Here is a 7,509-nt window from a genome sequence, read left to right as displayed (position 1 = left end):
CAAAATGACCTCAATTTCATTAATACTGTTCCATATACCGCTTCCTGTATTCTTGTAAATTATTTTTTTGCTTCTAAATATTAGCAAAAAGATGCAATAGTAAAACATATTTTTTTGTGCAGCAGTTTATTTCTATATCCTCAAAAGCATAATAAATTGCTTCTATGCACTTCTGCTTAGAGCATGAAGAGTTCAGTCACTTCTTTTTACCTTATCTGGAATACTTAAAACTTCGACTTATGTTATGTTTTATTTGTTGTTCAACTACGTAGTAGATGCTGCCAGTCCTAGTTTTATTTATATATGAGAGTATCAATCCAAAGATCTATGTGCTCTTACAACTGGAATATTCTGAAATGTGAACTGTAATTACCATTTACACTTTCCAAGAATCCTTCCAATTCAAAACAGAAAAAAATAAAGCCCTCCAAACAAGTGCATCTATTGCTTGAAAACAAATCCCAAATTATAAGACATATGCTTATCTGCAGTCTTTTTATATTTCAATGAAAATGTTTTCCTTGTTTGTTTGTTGTTGTTGTTGTTGTTTTAAGTCCATTCAATCACTTTGTCTTCAACAGAATTTTGTTGAAGGTGAAAAAGAAAGCAGAATGTGCCTTCATAGATCAAATTGTTTTAGAGTCCATAACTACTTAGGTTCTATTTTTACTCTACCCATGCCAGTCCAGATGCATTAATTAAAAATTTGTTGATGGCTTCTCCTGCCAGTGCTTGCTTTTTTTTTTTTTTTTTTTTTTTTTAATTATTACAGAAAGAAACTCTTTTGTTTGTGTGATCTTTTCCAAATGTCCTAAATTGGACTTATGTTGTTTGTGGATACAAACAAAGTGCTGAAGTCTGAAATCCTATTTTATATCTTTCTCAGGGAAAGATTAGAAACAAATGAAGATTATGGATTGTAGAGTTCGATCCATAATAAAACATTATATATTGTCTACTGGCAGATACTAAAAAAAAAAAAAAGGAGGGGAAAAGGAAGAGGAAATTATTTTGTCAATTCTTCATATTTTATTGCTACACTTAGAAATTATCTTTTTGGGGTTTTTTGTTGTTTTTTGTTTTAATTTGATAGAAATCTCAGGTATCTCTAAAAATAAAATAAATTCCAGCCTCCTGATGATGGGAAAAACTTGAAAATATAATTTAAACTAACTCAAGACTGAATACCTTGAAAGCTAGTGTAAACAATGCCAATTGCTTTGAAAATTCTTATGATTACAGGTTAAGTAAATGTTTGTACTGACAAAGGCTGCATGCACTGAATTTTATGACTACTAAAGCTCCTAAAAACAAACAAAGAAAAAATAGTTTATGGTAACTAATTACAGGCACAGGTAAATGAACACTTATTTATTTGTGATTTTAGCTTCAGTCATTGACAGAATCATATCTCTGACTTTCCCTGCTAATCAACAGCAGAAATTAATACTGTACAGTAAGTAACTACTATGCATAGACAGACTGCTGAGCTGAAACTGATGGAATTTTTTAAAAATGAACTCACGAGAGACTGAAACATGTACTTCTTTAATAGAAAACCCCTCTGCACCACTTTCTTCACTGAGGTGCAAAAATCAATGCATCTCAGTCTGAAATCAGTCTACTGGACGATCTGTTCTTTTTCTAGTGAATAGAAAGATATCCACATCCATAACTGATGGACTTCTTCTGACAGAGCTGAAGAATTATCTGGTAGTTTTCTGGAAGATAAGTTTTCTAGGAGAAGCTGTTTTGAAGGCTATATAAAGCAAATATTCCCAATTTTAGCATTAGCATGATCAGTGGAACAGGTGCCTTGGAGCATTTAACTCCATTAAACTACTGAAGCTTCACAAAGTGAGAAACTTGTCACAGGTGCTATATTGAGCATTCTGCTGACGTTAAAATTCAGGGATTAGCTGCCCTGTGAGGGGCTTCAGAGGTGCCTCCAAACAGAGGGCTTTCTGCTTGCCATGCTCTCCCACTTGAGAAGGTATTCAATTTGTCAATTACGTGACACAACAGAATTGATTTTCTTATTTTCATGAACATATTTAACCATTCTTTAGCTGACCATTGCCCATGTGGGAAGAACTTTCTTTCCTTGACCTGAATACACCAAAGATACAACCTACATTGATGATCATTCTTATTCTCCAGAGAGATCATGTTTGTCTTTCTGTCTTTCTCATGTTATTAGATAGCTGCGTTTGAAATCTAACCTCTTCCTTATTTTGTCTGTCTTCAAAACGAGATTTATCTATCAAGTCCCTTGGTTATGCAGGTAAATTTCAGGCCCACCTGAAGCCCTCTACCATGGATTAATAGTAGGTGAGCACACCTGCAACAAAACTTGTTCTATTTGCCTACAAGCTGCCTGCTAGGAACAGAATATGGACAGTAATACTGCAATTACTAACGTGCCTAAAACAGAGTTTGCTTTTTTTAGGTCTCACAGGCTGCAATCACCTGTGTTCTAATGGCACAGCTCCAGGATTTAAAAATATTAACAATTTTCAAGACTTAATTTGCCAGAGAGATGAAATTATTTGTGATTAAGATCATTTTCATAACTTCTGTTTTTTATTAATTAGCATTAGGATGTATTTGAATTGCAGTATTTACTAGACCATCTGTACTTTATTTAACATCTTTCATTGATTTAGGAGAAGACTGATGCCTGCACAGTAAAAATTCTACCTCACCTCCAATGCTGATGTCTGAATGGGCATTCAATTTTATAATTGGAACAACAATTATTTCAAACAAATTATGAAGCCAAGATACAATCAAAGCTTCTGTTAATCATCATTAACTATTACTGCCTTTACATTGAGTGCCTTTGTATGGATTCACTGTCATCTGAGTGTTTTATATCAAGATTTCAGGGACTTGCATATTCTATCTCTCACATTACATATTTTCTCTCAAAATTTTTGGAAGTTTGGGAGCACTAGCAAAATAAATCATTATTGAATAAAAGTTGCACTTCTAAGTACCAAGGGGAGGTCGTGCTCGACCAGCCTGGTGGCTTCTATGATGTTGCCATATGCTGGGTGGATGGGGGAAGAGCGGTAGATGTAGTCTACCTTGATTTCAGCAAGGCTTTTGATACTGTCTCCCACGACATCCTTATAACAAAGCTGAGGAAGTGTGGGATAGATGAATGGACAGTGAGGTGGGTTGAAAACTGGCTGACTGGCAGAGAACAGAGGGTCGTCACTGGTGGTGCGGAATCCGGTTGGAGACCTGTAACCAGTGGTATCCCCCAGGGGTCTGTGCTGGGTCCAGTCTTGTTGAACATCTTCATCAATGACCTTGATGAGGGGATACTGGCCACCCTCAGCAAGTTTGCTGATGATACAAAGTTGGGAGGATTGGCTGACATGCCTGAAGGCCGTGCTGCCATTCAGCGAGACCTGGACAGGCTGGAGAGCTGGGCAGAAAAAAACCGGATGAGGTTTAACAAAAGCAAGTGTAGAGTCTTGCATCTGGGGAGGAATAATTGCATGCACCAGTACAGGTTGGGGGATGACCTGCTGGAGAGGAGCTCTGCGGAGAGGGACCTGGGTGTCCTGGTGGATGACAGGTTGGCCATGAGCCAGCAGTGTGCCCTTGTGGCCAAAAAGGCCAATGGCTTACTGGGGTGCATTAAAAAGAGCGTGGCCAGCAGGTCAAAGGAGGTGATCCTCCCCCTCTACTCTGCCCTGGTAAGACCTCATCTGGAGTACTGCGTCCAGTTCTGGGCTCCCCAGTACAAAAAAGACAGGGATCTCTTGGAAAGAGTCCAGCGGAGGGCCACGAAGATGGTGAAGGGCCTGGAGCATCTCTCCTATGAGGAAAGGCTGAGTGAACTGGGTCTATATAGCCTTGAGAAAAGACAACTGAGAGGGGATCTAATCCAGGTTTATAAATATCTGAGGTGTGGGAGCCATAGTAGTGAGGCTTGTCTCTTTTTAGTGGTACGTGGAGACAGGACAAGGGGAAATGGACATAAGCTGCAGCATAGGAAGTTCCGCACAAATGTGTGAAGGAACTTCTTTGCAGTGAGGTGACGGAGCACTGGAACAGGCTGCCCAGGGAGGTCGTGGAGTCTCCTTCTCTGGAGATGTTCAAGACCTGCCTGGATGCCTACCTGTGCGACCTGGTATAGGGAACCTGCTTTGGCAGGGGGGTTGGACTCATTGATCTCTAGAGGTCCCTTCCAACCCCTACAATTCTGTGATTCTGTGATTCTGTGATAAGTCAGAGCACATCATTTTATGGATTTTTCATCCTTGTCAAAGTCCAAGCACTCCTCTTGTGCTCCTGTTTTTTTTGGTGTTTTTTTGGTGTTTTTTTTTTTTTTTTTGTTAGAAGCAACCCATTTTAAACAGTAAGGATTGTGTGTGAGTTTTATAACACTTCCTAGCCAGAAGATACATTGAGCAATGTGTGTTTTTTGTATCTTCTCTTTAGTTATCCTAACCAATCATTGTAGTTATTGTGGTTGGCTTTTGATAATCCAGCTCTTGAGTGAATCTTGAAGAGCAAAGGAAAAACTGTTTTCTAACTTCAGTTGCATTACATACTCACATAACAATTGCTGTGTAAACTTCTGCTTTTATATTAGAAAACTTGTAAAGGAAAAAATGAGAAACACATTTAACAGGCAATGTTGAGAATCCATTACCTGTTTAGTTAAAAAATTGCTATTTAGTAAAAGCAGAGCAAACACTTGTTACTTGTCTATTGATACTGATAGTCACAGAACAAATTATCTAATTCATAGAAATCAAAGAATCATAGAATGGCCTGGGTTGAAAAGGATCACAATGATTATCTGGTTTCAACCCCCTGCTATGTGCAGGGTCACCAATCACCAGACTAGGCTGCCCAGTGCCACATTCAGCCTGGTCTTGAATGCCTCCAGGGATGGGGCATCCACAACCTCCTTGGGCAACCTGTTCCAGTGCGTCATCACCCTCTATGTGAAAAGCTTTTTCCTAATACCTAACCTAAACCTCCCCTGTCTCAATTTAAGACTATTCCCCCTTGTCCCATCACTATCCACCCTCATAAACAGCTCTTCCCCTTCCTAAATATGCTGCCTTCAAGTTTTGGAAGGCCACAATGAGGTCTCCCCGGAGCCTTCTCTTCTGCAAGCTAAAAAAACCCAGTTCCTTCAACCCAGTTCATAGAAGAGGTGCTCCAGTCTTCAGATCATCTCAGTGGCCCTCCTCTGGTCCTGCTTCAAGAGCTCCACGTCCTTCCTGCATTGGGGGCCCCAGGCCTGGTCACAGTACTCCAGATGAGGCCTCACAAGAGCTGAGTAGAGGGGGACAATCACTTCCCTCTCCCTGCTGGCCACCCCTTTTTTAATGCAGCCCAGAACACAGTTGGCCTTCTGGACTGAAAGCGCACACTGCTGGCTCATGTCCACCTTCTCGTCCACCAGGACCCCCAAGTCCTTGTCCTCAGGGCTGCTCTCAAGGAGTTCTTCACCGAGTTTGTATAAATACCTGGGATTGCTCTGACCCAAGTGCAGCAACCTGAACTTGGTCTTGTTAAACCTCCTTATGTTTTCATGGGCCCACTTCTCTCCTCTGTACCACATCATTATCCTGGAGTCATGGGTAGATTGTTCCGAAGACATCATGAATTTAACACTGCTTGTTAACACTGCTTGTTTCTTGCAGATAATATATCAAAATTATTTTTGCAGTAAGATTTACACTGCAGTTTCATAAAGTAAAGCAAATCTAAGAGAAATTAGGTAACAGTTACCTGCTCTTCAGGAATTGCTATAATGTAAACTAAATATTGAACATAGAGTAGATAAGCCTAGACATATTGAGACTGACAAACTGATCAGAGGCCTAGTATTTTGCCGAAACCACACTTGAATCTTGGTATTTTGTGAATCTTGGTTCTTTGTGAATTTGAATGGCCACGTACAGGAAAATTGTGGCTCAGAACATTCTTGTCTGTGCTGTGTAAGGACTGTTAGCATCTTTTTTTTTCAGTCCAGTGCAAAGTTTATAAAAGCACCGCAAGAAAATATAAAATAAATACAACTAGTGAGAGAGCCGACAAGAGGAGCTGCCCCGCTTGACCTGCTGTTCGCAAACAGAGAAGGTCTGGTGGGAGATGTGGAGGTTGAGGGCTATCTTGGACAGAGTGATCATGAAATGGTAGAGCTTTTGATTCTTGGTAGAACCAGGGAGGGAACAGCAAAACTGCTACCTTGGACTTCCGGAGAGCGGACTTCGAATTATTTAGAAGGCTAGTAGGGGGAATCCCCTGGGTTTCACTCTTAGAGAGTAAAGGGGTCCAAGATGGCTGGTCACTCTTCAAGAAGGAAGTCTTAAAGGCAGAGGAGCTGGCTGTCCCCCTGAGCCGCAAAATGAGCTGGTGGGGAAGAAGACCAGTGTCAAGGAACAGGGAGCTACTCTTCAGGCTCCGGTAGAAAAACAGAATCTACCTCCTGTGGAAGAAGGGACAGGCAACTCAGAAAGAGTACAGAGAAGTTGTTAAGATGTGCAGAGAGAAAATCAGAAAGGTAAAAGCCCAGCTTGAACTCAAGCTGGCCACTGGAGTAAAAAGGAACAAGAAACCCTTCTACAAATACATCAACAGTAACAGGAGGACTCAGGAGAATCTTCATTCTTTACTGGATGAGACTGGGAATGTGACCACTGAGGATAAGGAAAAGGCAGAGGTTCTGAATGCCTTCTTTACGCCTGTCTTTAAAGGTCAGTCCAGTTATCCTCAGGGAACTGCACTGTCTAACCTGGTAGTCTCGACTGGAGTACGGACAGAACCCCCTGCGATTTGAGAGGACAGAGTCAGAGACCTACTACGGCTGGACTGTCACAAGTCCATGGGGCCAGATGATATTCACCCGAGAGTGCTGAGGCAACTGGTGGAGGTGATAGCTGAGCTGCTCGCCATTACCTATCAGCACTCTTTGTTGACTGTTGAAGTCCCAGAAGACTGAAGGCTTGCCAGTGTGACTCCCATCCACAAGAAGGGTTGTAAGAAGGATACGGGGAACTACAGGCCTGTTAGCCTGACCTCAGTGCCAGGGAAGGTTATGGAGTGGATTGTCTTGAGGGAGATCATGCGGCATGTGCAGGATGACCGGGGGATCAGGCCTAGCCAGCATGGGTTCATGAAGGGCAGGTCCTGCTTGACCAACCTGATCTCCTTCTATGATCTAGTGACCAGTCTGGTAGATGAGTGAAAGGCTGTTGATGTGGTCTACCTAGACTTCAGCAAGGCCTTTGATGCTGTCTCTCACAGTATTCTCCTGCAGAAGCTGGCAGCCCCTGGCTTAGACAGGCGCACTCTTGGCTGGTTAAGGAACTGGCTGGAAGGCCAGGCCCAGAGAGTGGTGGTGAATGGAGCTAAATCCAGCTGGTGACCAGTGACGAGTGGTGTTCCCCAGGGGTCGGTGCTGGGGCCTGTCCTCTTCAATATCTTTATTGATGACCTGCATGAGGGCTTTGAGTGCACCCTCAGAAAGTT

The sequence above is a fragment of the Lagopus leucura genome, unplaced genomic scaffold (genome assembly GCF_019238085.1).
Source record: "Lagopus leucura isolate 7727_CA_CO unplaced genomic scaffold, USGS_WTPT01 Super-Scaffold_100002, whole genome shotgun sequence".
Taxonomy (NCBI): Eukaryota; Metazoa; Chordata; class Aves; order Galliformes; family Phasianidae; genus Lagopus; species Lagopus leucura.
The sequence above is the reverse complement of the archived record's forward strand: the minus strand, read 5'-3'. Positions refer to the sequence as shown.